General features: G+C 40.7%; 1 protein-coding gene across 19 annotated transcripts in view; it reads left to right on the top strand.

Annotated features, from left to right (window-relative positions):
- LIMCH1 (LIM and calponin homology domains 1) overlaps positions 1-17535 on the top strand; it is a 164889-nt gene that overhangs the window by 31128 nt on the left and 116226 nt on the right. For 2 of the 19 annotated variants that reach the window (XM_046940888.1, XM_046940885.1), the window contains exon 2: positions 9901-9958. The exons of the other annotated variants lie outside the window; for them this stretch is intronic. The gene's annotated coding sequence lies outside the window, so the exon portion shown is untranslated. The remainder of the gene's footprint in view (positions 1-9900; positions 9959-17535) is intronic. 19 annotated transcript variants of the gene reach the window in all.

The following is a 17535-nucleotide window of genomic DNA, read 5'->3' as shown; positions in this document are numbered from 1 at the left end:
CAGAGAATCTCATGAGATGAGGACGGTAGATTGACAGATGGAGTGAGAATGCTTAACCAGTTTTAATACAGTGAGGGTTAGATGGTAGACAAGACAGAAAAAGCCTTTTCTAGAGACAGTGTTACAATAAAGCAAAGGAATACATTCTTACATTAGTACACAAGAACTAGGAACTAGTGGGAATTACTGTATTTCAGTATTGCAGTTATTCTGCAGATGTGATTCATTGGTATTTTGCAAGCTTCTTTCCAAAATGAATCTGGCTGCTTTGGTTTTTGCAGACTTTTTTCTTTTCTTTTGTCTGTGGAAGCATGTGGTATCAACTCCAAAAAAGGGAGAAAAAACAAAACAAAACAAAAACCCCAAAACTCCTTTACTGCATATTGCCTTTAGCAGTAAATGGTTACCAACTGTATAAACAATAAAAAACTTTATGAAAGTCTCGGTTTGCGTGTCTTAGTGTGTAGCATGTCTCTTAGCTTTGAGTTATACGAACTGAGACTGTTATATGGGTGTCAGGAAGTCCTGATCAAACTGAAATATATTCATGTTGTTACCCAAGATAATTTTGTGTGAGTTTACAGCATAACTGAGGCAATTCTGTTTTATCTGAAACATTTTCCAGAACCATTGCATTGTGATGGAGGCAAAACTTTGTCCACAGATAAATCCTGTGCTTTAGTCTCATCCCTTTTTCAGAGGAAATTCATGGTTTGTTATTCCTAAACAACATTTTAAGGTTGAAATAGTATATATATATATATATATATATATAGCATAACGATTTTGAATTCAGTAGGATGTCCCATTTGGGGCACTCTGAAAAATCTTAGAAGTTCATTCGAACCTTTCTTACATGTGCAGCGATTCTGGATTTTATCTGCAGTGAAGTGGAAGTAAAGCAGGAGCCAGCCAGCCTTCTCATCTGGGCACAGCTTGGCCCACTGAGTCAACAGGTCTGACTGTAGTGTTGACCACTAGGTTGGGTTGCCCAGAACCCCATGTAGCCTCCTCTTGAACATTTCCAGAGGTGGGGCATCGTCAACTTCTCCGTGCAACTTGTTGCAGTGCAACTCCACCCTCCAAGTGAAGAATTTCTTCCTTGTATCAAATCTAAATCTATCCTCTTTGAGCTTAAAACAATTACCCCTTGTCCTGTCACTATGGGCCCTGGTGAAGAGTCTTTCTCCATCTTTATTGTACGTTCCCTTTGTGTATTGGAAGGCCACAGTAAGGTCTCCCCAGGGCCTTCTCTGCTCCAGACTGAACAAACCCAGCTCCCTCACTCTGTTTTCTTCTGAAACTGATTTAGATGCATTATTTGAGTGGTATTTTGTGAATTTAATTAATTTTCTTGTAGTCTTAATGCGTGAACTTTAAGCCTTCTGTTGTACCATTTGCACGAGTACCTTCTGGTAATGTAGCAAATTCAAGACTTTCTCTTTTTGGTTGTTTTTAACTAAATGAAAATAAGCAGTCAGCTGTCTATGTAATGACATAAGAAAGTTCATATAAGCCAGGAAAATGTTACACTCATAGCTAACTTGAAAAGATGCTCTTAAAAAATTCTGTTCTGATGGAAGAAACAATCCTTCCACCTATGAAAGGAAACTACAACATGGCTGTTTTTTTATTATTATTATGTTATTTATTTTTTAAATTGAAGTCCTAGTAGGCCTAAATAATAACAAAATGAATTTTCAAAATTGTATAGCTTGAATAGTTTCTTTTGATTGTGAATGTTTACTTTGATCCAAAGGCATGAGTGGTTTAACACTGCATAGTGAATGCAGATGGAGTTGAGAGGTTAAAACATGATTCCTAAGGTGAAATACCAATCTATTAATCTGCATATCAGCAGTCAGTGGTAACAGCTGTTGGTTATCACTTGCAGAAATCCTCCCTATGGTTGCACATGTATTAATAAGAGGAAACTTATTCTTTAGTTCTTTCTTTCTGGGTAGCCTTCAACCCTTTCATACTGCATTCCATGGGACCTTTATGATTGCATATAAATTTGTAAGGCTTGTAATTGAGTCTAGAGAATTTTGCGAACTATTTGCTAATACTGAGTGCTACAGATGTTTGTGTGAGATTAGGGGTGAAGAACTGTCACCAGGGAAAAGTAATCCATTTCTTTCTATCCACTGTCATGCAGAGATGCAATTGAGGAAGAATGTTGTTTGAGAGAGGCATGTTACATCCCCTCTGAACAGAACGACGCTTTCATGAATAGGAGATGGACCTTCAGAGATGTCCAGAGCTTTACCTATTTTAATCTATGACCTTAACAATAACCATTCCCACATATGCAATACTGAGTGGGGGAGAGGGAATGTAAGTTGCAGTCTTGCCCTCTCCTAGAGGAATATATTATTTTTTTTCACAAAACAAAGAGCATGAGCATGTAGAAGTGCTATCATATGCTGAAATGTACAAGGAGGTTGTGTTGAAGGTCTTGCCAGCTCTGCCCAACAATGACATTGATGCAGAGCTGTGCTGGAATTACTGGGGATCTTACTGAGGGTGGAAAGCTTTCCCATCATTTCTTCCTTCTTTCAGTGCTGTTTTCTTTTCTTTTGTTACACTTTTCCTGAGTTGCACCCTAAGGATAGCTTTTCTGTGATAGAACAGTAATAATGCAATGGTATGCTTTGTGAGAGTAGAAAACAGGGACAATCATTATTCCCACAGCAATTTTGCAAATGCAGATCAGATGACTAAAGTTCCTTATTTATTTATTTTTAAGCCTCTTTGGCAAGGATTTATAGGTCTTAGTACTAACAACTATTTTGCCAGGTGTCAGTAAAGATTATGCATTCTTGAAATTCTCAGTATATTTCACTGCTATCTGTGCAATCTGCTTTGAACTTCCAGTTGGATGTTATGTGTGGAGTGACTTTTGCTAGTAGGAAGGTAGCTTGGGAGATAGTGAAAGACTGCATGCTACAAGAGATTGTTCCTGTGCATAGCTGCTCCAGAAGTCCTCTTAGAGGGGTGTGTGTGTGTGTTGAGTCTACTTACTGTCATATTGTTTCTAACTGAGTACGGTGTGAAGTTCCAATTCTCACCTTTATTTTGACTCTCATACAGCTCTCTTGGAGCGTAAGCTCTAAGTATGGCTAGGGCTGCCTGGGAAAGTCACTGATTGAAAAACAGTGTTGGGAAATGTCTCTTGAATTGAAGGGTTTTTATTCTAGACTAGCAGAGGTGCAGACGTGAAGCCTCACTAAAAAATGCCAAATTAAGTATGTCTTGTAACAGTCTGCTCCAAGCTAAGGATAAGATCACTTTGCAGGGAGTAAAAACCTAAGAAACTAGAAAGCATTGTCCGTGAAGGCCAAAACCAAAGCTAACTATCTAAAATGCTTGCAGCTCTTTGAACCATGGCCATCTGAACCACATCAGTATGAATGTCCAAGGAGAGGAATCCGTCACTTGAAAAGTCTGGGGGGAAAAAAATCTTGTTTTTTAAAAAAATAAAAAAAAAAATCTGCTCACAGAAGATGACCTTCATATTTAACCCTTCCTTAATCCATGCTTGGCCTTAAAAATAAACAAAACTCCATTTGACCAATAGTGAAGCCCTACTGCAGCCTATTTGCGTTCTCCAGTTTTTCAGAGATCGAAATCCAAACATTCATACAGTTTTCTCATCAGACAACTGTATTTCAGAATTCATACAGAACATAAATATGCCAGACTTCTTCCACTCTGACTCCCCAACAACTGCACACAGGTTCTGTTATTTGAGTTTTGGACATCTGGACTCTGTTTCCCTTCATGACAGTCAAATCCTTCTGAAAATTCCATGTATGCCAGAGACCAGGATCTTCAAAATGATAAACAAAGACTATGTTGTCAAATTCCGTAACTGCCTCTTTCATTTCTTCTTTGCCATTTTCTTAAGAATACTGAAAAGCTAGACTGACACCAGTTCATATTCCTGATGCACTTAGCCTAAGCTCTTCAGCTTCCTAAGAATGCAGATGGTTGCTAAAAGTACCTCAGACCTCTGTGGAAATTGTGCCTGAAGCTGTGCCCTGGGAACGCAGTGGGTTTGGTCCTCTGTGTTCTAAATAACTGGTTGTTCTTTGTGCTGTGTAAGAAGAGCAATGCCAGAACACCAATTTTTTGAGACTGTTAGCTCACTTGGTCTTTTCAAATGTAATCATGTAGTTTCCCATTTGATGGAACTGAGTGTTTCCTAGAAGCCGCAGCCCACACCGCTTGTTGTTTCTGAATTTTTGACACAGGTGTTGGACAAACTGACTCCCATAGCGGTTCTGCCAGAGCTGCTGCTTGTGAACAGGGAGGAATAAGGTTTTGGGATATAGTGGCTGATGACAGCTTTGGCAGCAGCAACTACAAAATGATGATATTTTAAATTGTCATGGTGAGAAGGCTCATATTAGAAAAACTCCTTTGGGCTACAGGAGAACAGACATCAGCTTGTTCAGGAAACTGGTGGGGGGTATCCTGTAGGAGGCTGCTCTGAAAGAGAGGGACCTGAGAGAGCTGGCTGGTCTTCAGAGACGATCAGCTCTATCTCTTGTTCTCTGAGTGCAGAAAGGCTGGCAGCTACCAGTGAGCAGGGAACACAGGCAAAGTGTACGGAAGGTGAAACAAAGAGTGAGCACGCTGTCTGGGAGAAATACGGCAACTTTACCTGGGCAGGCAGGAAACAAACTGGGAAGGCCAAAACTGAGCTGGAGTTGAGATGCATGTGTTGTGAATAGCAACAAAAAGGCCTTCTGCAGTGCACTGACAGTGAAAGGAAGACTCTTTTCTGTCACTGAGAGGTCATGGTGACTGGGAGAGGTCCACCCTGGCTGGAATTGACAAATATCAGGCCAGTCATCGTGAAGGGCAAATCCTGGGGAGGCCAGCCTCACCAGGAAGATCATGGCAGAAATACATCTAGTAGTTTCAAGCTACTTACTGTGTTCCTTTATATAAATCCATTCTGGAACTAAGGCTTGTTCTTTGCATCTTACTATAGGCATCTGCTGAGAAGATTCTGGCTCTGTACATTTCTGTCAGGAAGCTTGAAGGCTTTCAGACTGACTCATCCTATTCCACCTTGTTACATACAAATATGCTTACACTGTGTCTCCTGACATCCCACGCCTATCCTTCTTTCCTTACAACTGTTGGCACTCATCCAGCTTCCTCTGCATCAGATATCTAGAGCTTTGCCTTTTGCTTTCCACTCAACTGTGCACTGTACCAGTGTCCACAGCCCATTGCTTAGCAGGTTCTTACATCCACTGACAGTGCATAGTGTGTTTTGTTAAGCCTCGTATGGCTGTGTGGTGGTGTCCTTTCTTTTATTTTTAATGCAGGGGTAGATGTGCATAGTGCATCTAATAGATTGTGCAGCGCCGAAGGGAATTGCATCCTGTGTTGCTTGAGTCATTAACTTGATGCTCTGAGTATTATCATCAGCTGAGCTTGCCTAGCTTCACAGCTGCTTTGCACAGCTTGGTTCTGTTAGGGGCTCCTGTTTCAGGAGGGAGAAGGGGAAGATCAGGAAGAACATAAAGCCCAGAGCATGGAGTCTCTGGCTTCTGTCCACGAGCAGCATTTGGGAGGCACTGGGAGACACCAGGCTGAAGATGTTAAACACTCAGAACTGTCATTTATTTAGTAGAACCTTAGAATAAGGAACTAGGAAGAGAAAGCTTTATTTTTAAGAAAAGTTATTGCTTCCTCATAAAGAAAACCTCTTCATTTAGAGCTAATATTTTTGGATCGTGCTTTAGTCAGGTCTGCAACACAGACATGAGAAGCCTTACATGTGGAAATGGGGGAAGTATTTCTGTGCTCCGTATATGTCTTAAGAGGCATGAATTCCAGAGCTCAGGCTGCATTCCATGCTTGGGCTTCTTTGATGCCTGGGATTTAAAACTACTGTTGGTTCCATGGCCAGTGATGGTTTTCATTACAAAGCAAAAGAAATCTTATGTTCAGTGAGAACCCCTGTTTATCTAGCTATGTTGCTGCTGACTGGTGCTCTAGCAGGAGCCAATGGGAGCTGCATGGTGTTGCTCTTCAGCCACTGGAGTGCTGTGTCCTTATGTCAGCTCAGACATCTCAGGGACGAGGTGGCTGCAGAGTGAGCTGATTGTGGAGCTTTGCAGCAGAGCCTTTCTGTTGTCTAACTACATCAGCCTTTTGGTCAGGCGCTTTATGTCTTTCTTGTGACCCTCCTGTAAAATTTTTCAAGAGGCTATGATACTCTCCTCACCTTGCCTCTAGACTGTGGATGAAGCCTCAAGTATTTAAAACCAGAAGGGCTGTGGTACCTATGGCACCTATGGCAGTCTAATTCTACAAAAAGTATGGAAGTGATTTCATATATGCTAAGTGATCCATAAATTGGTCTATTCATTAGAAAATAGGCCTTAAAGTGCACTGAAGGTATATACGTCTTTAACTGGTCAAGGAGAAAACTTGATAAGTTATCTCCTTGACAAGGAGATAACTACTGCTTGTCATCTGGGGGAATTATCTTATTCTTAGCTTGTCTAACCCGTTGGGCCTTCCTCTACTGGAGGTTTCACTGTGCTTCACAATTTAATCCTACCACAAGTGTAGCTTCAATTTTCAGTCTTGAAATACTTTGAAATAGTTCTGGGAAAAGAAGACACCTACTGCAGCACAGAAACCTCAGGGTGCAGGACCAGAGAGGATGGTGTCGTACGGAAACTCTTGCTGCTACAGGCAGCTAGGGCATGTAAAGTCTATAAAACTACAGGATAGTCAAAAATGAAGCAATGTGCAGAAGTGTTTTCTCATAGTGAGATGACAGCTTGGAAACTAGTATTGCCATGGGATTCTTTTGATAAGGAATGAAAGAGTCTGCAAAAAAGAACTCACACGTGTATAGGCTATTATCATGCAGTCTTTTCCATGTAGGAAGAGGCGACATCTCAGCCCCAGACTCACTAGAACTTTGTTAACATTAGTTCTAATGGGAAAACAGAAACAGACTACCCCTGATAAGTAATTGAAAATCACAGAATCACAAAATATCCCAAGTTGGAAGGGACTCACAAGGATCACGGGGTCTAACTCCTGGCTCCACACAGGACCACCCCAAATCCTTCACCTTCTCTTTGCCTGCAGCTTCATCCTGCACCCTTCATCCCACTCCTGCCACCATATCCTGCACAGCAAGCTGATATCTGTAGCTGCCTGAGCTTTTGCAGTAGGACATCCTTGCCTGGGTGAGCCAAGCATGAAAGCTGGCCCTGACGAAGCCTGGCTGTGCAAATGATGCAGTGACCCCCATGTGCTGTGTGGCTGAGGCTGTCCAGGCACAGCTGTGCTCTGTTGGGAGCCCAGGGCTCCCAAAGCCTCTTAAACCCTGCAGGAGGCTGCTGGTAGCTCAAATATAAGACAGTTAAAGATATTATGTATGTATAAAAATTGATTACATACCATTTCTATTTAGATTACATACATATATATATATATATATATATCTTTTCTTCTGAAACAATATTACGAGCAACAGCCTCCCAAAGCCTTTATTCCCTCACTCCTTACAGGGCAACACTTGTCAGTGGTTGGCCAGCTGGCTTTTGATTGTTGAGAGATAAGGTTATCTTTATCTTTATGTATCACATTTACTTGTAACCACTGTAAATTGTAAAACAAACGAACAAACAAAACCCCACAACAGTGTTTACTGCCTTGCAACTGTGCTTTTGTCTCCAAGAGTGTGATGCTGCCTGTCACAAATAGAACTTTTTTGCTGCTGTTGTTAGACTGTGAGCCAATTTGCTCCTAGCATGGATTAGAAAGACCTGTCTGAAGCTACTTATGGAGGAGCTGTGTGGAAGATTTGCTTCTTAAGGGGTTAATGATGTGGAATTTCACACATAATGCAAAATGATTATGCTGTATGCATTCTCTGTGAATTTTCTCACTGATCACAAAAGACTTTTGTTTGGTGTGTTAGAATGGTCTGCAGACTAAATGTACCCTGTTCTTTTAATTGGATAGAAAATAACTCTGCTAATTGGAGAAAACTGAATAAGGCAGTTGGTGCTACAGGTCAAACGACAAATCTGTTACAAGAAATATAGCTTATCCTTTATACACATCAGCAGGGTTCTAGTATGAACCCACCTAACTCAGAGTCAGTTCTGTCATTTTGCAGAGACTTGCATTAGAAGGCACCCTTACCTGAGCTGCATTAGTGTTTATTTTGGACTCTAAGGCAGGAGATGACTTTGTCTAAGAGAATGATGTGACTGAGTGATGGGAGAACAATGGATTTTCTTTAGCATTCTAGCATTCCTCCAGTAGAAAGGTCGCTAAGGTACAAGAAAAGAGCAGCGCATTTCACCCGCCCCCAGTCTGCATTGCAAAGGGAAGAGCTGGATGCCCTTTGCATAATGACAGAGTGCTTGATAGAGGGAGGGTCACAGACTTCTAAAACCATATATACCCCTAGCTTGTACCACACTGACAAGAGCAGCTGGCATTGTAAGCTGCTATTAGGAATGATTGATTTCATTAATAAAGGAGGCTCAGGAGGATGAAAATGCTCCTCTAGCATAGTTTTATTCATTTTATACTGCTGTTGAGGAAATAAATAATCCCATTTGATGATTCCTAGGAAAGCACCTCAGCATCCCGGTAAAATCGCTTAATCCTTTTAGCTTTGTTCTGCAGAGTGATAAGCAAGTTGGTGGTGACAGAGTACATCTTACAATGCTGCCTTCTAAATAAAACATTCTGGACAGGATGGTGTGTCCTGCGAGACTGAGCCCTTGTGCACGAGATCTGACATTCTGAAACCTACACTGTGTTATGGCGTTACATGAATGGACAGCCGTAGGTGATGGGTTCCACCACACAATCTATTAACCATACTGTGCCAAAGCTCAAGGAATATTTATATATTTCACATAATAGTTAAAATGCCTGGTTCTCCATCCTGTGGCTTAGTGGCCTAAGTGTTCTGCTGGTGCCCCTCTGTATATTACATTTTTTTTAATAATGGTTTTGATGAAATATGGATTGGAGAATGGAGGCTTGCTGCTAGCTTTGCATTCACTCATTTAGCAAATGAAATACTGCACTAATATGGCATTCTTTCAGAAGAAAAGCATTTTTTCAGTGTGAGATCTTCAAATGGAATAGCAGTCAATTCTTAATAATGAGAATTGATGATAAATCCATGCCTGTTGTTTCAGGAGGAGGCTGTTCACTGATTTATTTGCTGCTAGGCACAGAAGGAACTGTGGTCTTCACTGGTCTGTGCTAGATGTGTGTTCTCATGATCTACTTCAGAGAAGGGGCTCTCATGGCTTCTGTAGTGAACAGAGCAATACTGAGTGTAAAAATTTCAGAATATTGTGCATCAGTATGCATTTGCTTACATAGTTTTCTTAGAGAGATGAAAAATTGAAGTATAAAAATATATCAGAGCTAGATCCCTAAGAGTGCTGAGCAGAACTACAGAAAAATTTGCAGTAATCAAATTAAAAAATCATTTAAAAATAAAGAAATTGGAGGGCTTTCCATCAGATTTACTATGGGAAGAATAACTGCCACCTGGTAATAGCTAATGTTGAAATATTACTATACAGTTTTATTTAACCTAAACTTCAGATATTTTGAGTTTGAAATGTCTTGTTCAACATTGAAGAAGGGTGCTAAGAAGTGCCTTGGCTTCTGAGGGCCTTCCAGACTATCAGTTTTTTCAGCAGAACATCTAAATGAGGCAAATGGACACACTGGAATAATGCAAGATAAAACAGTATTTTTTATCTCAGTGGAGATGGAAATGCTTATACTCATGTACTTAATTAACTCCTCAGGAGGGAGGGCTTTTACTTCAAAAAATTACGTGTAAGCAACCAGTATGTCTCTTGTTTTCAGCTTTCTGAACTTTGACTAGCAGATTAACCCGAATATTTTCTGAATTCAGGCATACTAGGTAAGTATGATGCTTATGTCAACTCTACTTTGACCTACACATCTACTGAACTGAATTCTTTGTAGCTTCATGAGAGTCTGAAAAGCATTACTGCGAAATGCAGGAGCTGATATGAAAAGTGAGAACACGAAAAATGTGAGAACATGAAGCTGGTGGTTGGTGTCTCTTTGATTTTTGGTTTGAGTTGTGGAATTCATCTTCAGAGAGAGTAACTCAGATAGGAAATGTGTATTAGTGCCCCAAATGTGTTTCATGCTTTTTATTTACCTATTAATTACATGCTTTTATTTACCTATTTATTACATGCTTTTTATTTACCTATTTTTCCTGCATGACCAATGGAGCCTCGGGAACAGAAAGCAGTTTGTTTTGAACTGTACATGACTTTTTTTTTTTACAACAAAATGACCATTGTATTCTATATAGAGAAATAAATCTTAGCTCCAAATGTAGAGAAAGATTTCTATTTGTTTGTATCGTTAAAGGAAATTTATGGACAAACACCCAGTTTCCAGAAGTTGCTTATTTTTAATGAAGAGTACATGGGAGGAAGTTTGGCATCTGTTTTTTCAGAACTGTTAGTCTGATTCTTGCATTCCTTTGTGTGTGTGTCCTACTTAATCTGACAGTTGTGAGCAGGTTTCTGTTTTGTCATAAGAAAATGCCTCCATTTCTAATAGGGAAGTATGTATGTCTGCAAATTGGGTGGCCTGATTTGTGCAAAGGAACTGTATTACGTGAGAGGCTGGTCTAGAAAAATAATTAGATTTTAAAGGCTGGTGAGAGGTGCGTTGTTTTATAAAACAATATACTGATTAAATGAGTAAACTCAAAGGTAACATTTAACAAAAAGTGCATATAGTATCATAGAGTTACTAAGGTTGGAAGAGACCACTAAGATCACCCAGTTCATTCATCAACCCATCCCTGCCACGCCCCCTAACCATGTCCCTCAGTGCCACATCTACATGTTTCTAAGACCTCCAGGGATGGTGACTCCACCACCAACCTGGGCAGCCTGTTCTGATGCCTCACCGCTCTTGCTGAGAAGAAATGTTTCCTAAAATCCAACCTGAACCTCCCCTTGTGCAACTTAAGGCCATTATCTCTTGTCCTATCTACTGTTACTCGGGAGAAGAGGCCGACCCCCACCTCGTCACACCTCCCTTCAGCTAGTTATAGAGACCAGTAAGGTCTCCCCTAAGCCTCCTCTTCTCCAGACTGAACAATCCCAGTTCCCTCAGCTGCTCCTCATGAGGCCTGTGCTCCAAGAGGAGGATGGGGTGAGGTTGTATAATGCATTTGATATGTTGAAGTTCTTTTTTGCCTAAGCTAAATAGCTGGAAGATAAACCCAGATGCCTGTAAGTCTCACAGCTCCAAGAGACATTGTTTCAGTAGCAGTGCCTGTCCTTTTCCTCCTGTTGGGCTTAGGATGTTGCAGGAGCTCATTGCAGACCCTCAGAGTCAGCCTGGCAGTAGCTGCCAGGTATTCCCTGCAGCTGTGCTGCCCTTGTGAAGAGGCAAGGAGCATGGGGAGGTGATGTGGCACAGATCTCCAGTAGGCCAGGGTGGCAAAAAGCAGCTGATAGAGCTGCTGGGTGCAGGTGCAGACATCTGGCTGGGGCTGGGAGTCTGGCTGGGAATTCCCTATTTCCCAACTATTGGATCAGATAGCTGCTTTTATCTCATGCCTTGGCTGTAGGAGTAATTACGGAATGGGAGGGAGAATGGCCTATCCAAAGCACTCACGCATTTTTTTGTGGCTCTGTATAGATTACAAGTTGCAAAGATGGATATTCCTAAACTGCACTTACAGGACAGAATTTTTGCCCTCTGTCCCGGTAGCAAAAAGAAAACTTGGAGGAAAATGCAGGAAAAGTTTTAGTTGCAGGAAGCACTGTTTTAATCTGAATTTCATAGGTATGTGTTTATCAAACCTGGCTTTTGGCTGGTTTTTGTCTCTGGGCTTTCTGCTGAAGAAAAGTCAGACATTTAAAGCCTATTAGCTCCTTTTCAAAAATAAATTAAACTCTTAAGCAGAATTTTGAGATGAAGCTTTGGTATCTGTTTGTTGAATCAAATGAATATTAAAAAATTCCAAGCAAACCGCAAACAGTTACATGGGAAATACTAAAAAGAAAAGCAGCTGAAATGTTTCCAGACACATTTTTGAAGTTTAAATTTGTTTTTATTTTGAAGCTTCCTTCAACAATATTCTGTGCAGGTTATGCTTGATGTTGGAACCAGTCGATTTTATCACTACTTTCTCCTTTATTTACCTCCTGATTTTTTATTTTTTTTATTGATTGGATATAAAAATAGCATTTAATGTTTGTAGTTATCATTATTTAGCATAGCTGAGAAGTGGCAGCCTTTGATATCAATGAGGTTTAAGTTTGGCTCAAGTCAGCTGCACAATGATGTGCACCCTGTTTAGTTGCACACACATCACAAACAGGAACAGAAGCTTCCAATAGTTAGTCTAATTGTTTCACTAATGCACATGAAGATGATAGTATTGGAATGGACTATGAAACCATTGCCCTTTCCACTTCCTCTCCTCTCTCAGTCCTGCTGGGAGCTGGTGCCGGTACTTCTCATCTCCCTCCTACCCTATGGGGTTTGGTTAGCCTAAGAGCTGGCAGGTTTACTGCTAAAGTTTCTTTTATCCAAGCTAATTACCAACAGCCACGTCAAGTTATAATGTTTTAAATTCTGAGAGGTACTGTTTTTGAGGCCTTTTTCTAGGTGCCGATCACCCATCGTTAAGGTGACTTTGAGTAGGTATTCAAGCTGTGCCATACTCCAGAGGATTTAGAGAGAATTCTGACTTCTTAAGCATGGGAAAAATAATTTTAGTGGTATTTGTTTATGCTAATCCTGCAGTCAGCACACACCTTGTTTTGTTTACTAAATATCTTTTAAGGAGGGATGATTTTGTTTGTTTTGATTGTGAGACATGCAAGTGTGAGTCCCTTGTGAGGCTGCTCTGTGAATTTGCAAACTGATAGAACCTGTAAAATGTGTTAGCTCGAAAGATTCTCACATCTGGTGAATTGCTGGACGCTCTTAGCTGAAAATCTATAATAGGAAGATTTTAAAGCCTTTTATAGAGAGAGATATAATAGATTATAGATAAATACAGAAGTGATTTCTGTGGGTAAAGCCATTAGGAAGTTAAGATAGAGCAAAGAGTTGGAGAAAAACAGCTGTTCATAATAAAATCAATATAATCAGGAAAACCATTGTTTGATTTATTTTTTCCCCCATCTGATCTCTCCTCTTGCTACAAGAGGAAGGAGCAAAGGATTTTGTTTATTTTAGGGCACTTAAAGAAGCAGCAAATCTCAACCTTCTTGCACTGCAGGAGAGCTGCTAGCAGCAGACAGTAGCACCTTCTCTAACTCCAGTAGAGAAATGGCCTGCACAGAGCTGAACTGCTTCACGCAGAGGTGGTCCCAGTCAAGAGCTGAGTGGCTTCATTTGCACTGATCTGAATAGATGTTGGGATGGTTATTATTGCTTTGGCATCAAAGGGATATAGATATTAGTTTCTACTTCTGAGTGGAACTCAGTTTCTTTTTGTACTCTTTTTGTACTCTTTTTGTACTTTTTGTTTCAGGTACTTTTTGTTACTCGTAGTACAAAACTGAGTAAAACAGTGTGTTATTGTGATTATAATAGCAAAAGGAACACTGTCAAAACTGAGAGATGAGCTGGTACATGAGTGGCAACAGCAAACCAGAGGTGTGTTGAAAGAGTCAGTGAAGATGAAGGATTGTGTGAGCTGACATTAAGCGTAGACAGAAATGAACGCTACAGGTTCATCTCCTTCACACAGTATTGTGATAGGTCACCTAGATGCATCACCTTGGATTGCTGTTGTTTACATGTGTTTTTACTCCTCATTTTCCACTTGTGGTTTATTTCATCAGAGTAAATCAGGTACAACAGTTCTGGGTGCTGCATGGTCATGTGGGCCATTAATTTTCATAGAATCATAGAATGGCTTGGGTTGGAAGGGACCTCGAGGATCATCGAGTTCCAACCCCCCTGCCATAGGCAGGGTTGCCAACTGCTAGACATTGCCAACATACTACATCAGATTGCTCAGGGCCCTGTCCAACTTGGCCTTCAATACCCCCAGGGACAGGACATCCACAGCCTCTGTGGGCAGCCTGTTCCAGCACCTCCAAGACCTTGCCTTTCATAGTAGTAACCACTTCTGCCCAGCTTGCTCAACTTTGCAAAGGTTATATTCAGAAATCATAGCAGAAAAAAAAAAAACAAATAGCAGATCTGGGCATCTAGAGGTAACAGCCTGCTTCTACTCAAGAGCTCTGCAAAAGACATCACCATCTGTTGGTGATGTAGCAAGGGACAAGCTTTTTTATTATTATTATTATTCCATTTGCCTGTTCAATATCACTTCTTAATTTTGGCTTTAGACAGGGCCATTCCATCTTGTCCTCCTGCACAAGGCAGGAATGAACATAATTTTCTGTAGAGCCAAAAAGAATGCTATTAGAATCTGAGAACCTCTGGTATTAAGGCAATTAATCTGCAGTTTTTCTCTACAGAATGCCACTTTGGTTCTCTCAAAAATGTCGTTAGTCTGTTTTCTTGTACAGAGTTAAGCTGGAGAGGACAAGGGAGAAAATGGCACAACTGAATCACAACAGGATGTGGTTTTGTGGAGCAGTTCAAGAACCAGTTGTGATGGTTTCACCCTGAGGGGAAGCTGAACTCCAATACACTGCTCTCACTCCCTCTCCTTAGGAGAAGAGGGGGAGAAAATGCATGGAGCTCAAGGGTTGAGATAAGGACAGGGAGATAGCTCACCAATTATATTGTGGGCAAAACAGATTAAATGTAGGGAGCTTAATGTAATTTACTGGGTATTGCTGACAGATAGAGCAGTGAGAACTAAAAGACTAAAAACACCTTTCCCCCCTTATCCACCCTCTTCTACCTCCTCTCCCCAAGAGGTGCACGGGAAGGTGGGCTGTAGTCAGTGCTTCATCTATGCCATTCTTGCATAGTCAATCTCTGCCCACATCACTCATGGCTCAGCACTGCTCAGCAGTGGGTCCCTTTTGGAGCAGCTGGAACTGTCTCTGATCTGACGTGGGGCAGCTGTTGGGCTCCACTCACAGTGAGCACCCTGCTACTAAAACACTGCCAGGTAAACCCAGTACAGCAATTCCAGCCTGGGTGGAGGGTGCGGTAAGCATTATTCAAAACCAGGCTCCAGTTGCCCAATATTTCATTTGCATTTGCTGCCTGGTTCAAATTGCAAACCATGCTACGTAAAACCAAATTCTGAAGTGATCTGTCTGGTTTTAGACCAGTAACCAAAGACCACAAAGTAACCTACTTCTATTAGTCTTGGAGAAAATTCTAGTGTTTGCTGGCTTGTGGTTTGGATGTGAAATATGCAAAATATTATTATTTTTTCTGATGGTGAATCATTTTTTTCACAGTAATAGACATCCAATTTTGTTCCATTATATAATGATTCTTCAGATAATCCATAAGATAGAATTAACTTTTCAGGCATAGTTTAGTTAACCTGATAGATGTGCATTGATGGAAATGCCTTGTGTAGTTACGCAGTGTTTGCTCATGAAAACATAAAAAGAATAACTAGAATGAATGTTCTGAGCCCTATTCTGAATGTTTGGACAAACATGGGTTTTGTGGTTTTTGGACTCGGGAGCTGTACTTTTCTGTCAGGAGTTAACTTGCACCAAAAGGATTTCTGTCTAACTCCTCGTGTGTTTTCTCTTGTTTTAACCCAAGTCAAACTTTGAAGAAGCAGAGAACGTTTCTGCCCTGACTGTATCTGAACTGATGCACAGAAAGCTGATGTGGTGCAACACCATGCAATAAGACGCACCTGCACTGCTTTCTCTCTCTTCCTTCCCATTTGCACCTTTCCAGCATTGCCCCTGCCATCCACTGGGCAAGGCAACAGAAAGGTTATTCTCCTCTCTTTTAACATGGTTTCATTAAATTCCTTTGCTCCCATGTAAGTGTTTGTAGTATTAAACATTTCTACCTGCTGCTGCTGTTTGTTTGAGGGAACTTCTTTTATTAATGAGGGGTAACGAGTGATAAGTATAAGCAAATGTCACTTCAAGCTAATGGGAAGAAATTCTCTAGCAGTTCTCTAAAGCATGGAGTCAGAGTACAGAGTATGCAAAAGGCTACAAATGTCCTGGACTTATTTGGCCACTCTTTGCAGCTGATGATAAAAACAGATGGTTGCAGAGTGTGCTGGTATTCCTATTTTGGCTAAAAAGAGCAAGCTTATGCTCAGATACCTGGTGCCTTTCGTCATGTACAAAAACAGTAATGGTAGGATTGGTATCAGACAAAAAAAATAGCTCTCTAGACAGATTAACTGGTGTAGCTAAGTCAGGTGGTGTTGCCGGTGTACCAGCAGATCAGCCTTGGCAAAATAATATTGGTTTTGCAGTGGCCTCTGCAGCTCCATGAAACACTTAAATTTTCTGCCCATAGTCTTGCAGTGAAAAATTAGGAAATGTATTCAGAAACTGGATTGGCCATTCGGATGGAACTGTCTTCTCAGTGAGGTGTGAACTGATTCTTCTGTAGCAAATAAACCTGTGTTGGTTGTATTTTCACAGCCTTGTCTTTCTCTGGAAGTGGAGATTTTGATGAAATTGGGAATATTGTCTTTTTCATGCGTTCTTCCCCCTTCTCATGTGAAGCATTAAACACGTGCTCTTAATTCCATGTAACAGTTTGTTATCAGATGGCTGTTCCCACTATCTTGCCACAGATGACTGCTTCCTCCTGACAAAGGGGGACAACATTTAGAATGGGGGTTTTAGAATTTGCACCTTTCAGAGTTAGCTGGGTTACACAACAAGCTTTTAATTTTAGCCAGGGAGAAAGAACCTTTGAGTTCTTCCTGAGATTTGGCTTTTAAAACATCACAGGGGTTGTTATTTTAGATTGTAATGTAACCTTGGTGTACTTAGAAGCAGAAGGGATTGAACAGACTACAGAAGCACATGAATCGAACAGTAGAGCTCCTGCTGTCACGCAAATACCTTTTCACAGTAAAGAACAAGGGGAGATAAATACACCTTCCTATAAGTGAATGCCTTCTCCAATGAATGTTTTGCAGTGTTCTCCACAAAAAGTTGGCTGATACACTGAATGTTGATATTATTTAAATGTGTAGTGGTGTCAATTTCTTTTTCTCTTTTTATCCTTTTTTTTCCTTTTCTCCTTTTTCTTTTTCCTGAATATTGCCTATAATTTTGCTTGTAGATCAGGTAGACGTTCTTATTCTGACAGGTGGAATTCTTAATCAGTATGAACATACAGGAACAGTGCTGACACATTTTGCTGTTTGTGAAACAGCAGTATTCCTCCACATAAGGAAGTACGGCATATTGAGGAGTACCACATTCTGTTGTCCACACCCTTGTGCCTTTTAGTGGGAATAAAGTTGCTGATGATATTTATTTGCCTTTGATTTCATCTGCTATTTCAACAACATGTGAAAGCTGAAATTTATTTAATTAAATTATTTAGTGA

This window comes from Gallus gallus, chromosome 4, assembly GCF_016699485.2.
Source record: "Gallus gallus isolate bGalGal1 chromosome 4, bGalGal1.mat.broiler.GRCg7b, whole genome shotgun sequence".
Lineage (NCBI taxonomy): Eukaryota > Metazoa > Chordata > Aves > Galliformes > Phasianidae > Gallus > Gallus gallus.
Note: the sequence above shows the minus strand (reverse complement) of the source record. Positions and strands in the feature narration are given on the sequence as shown.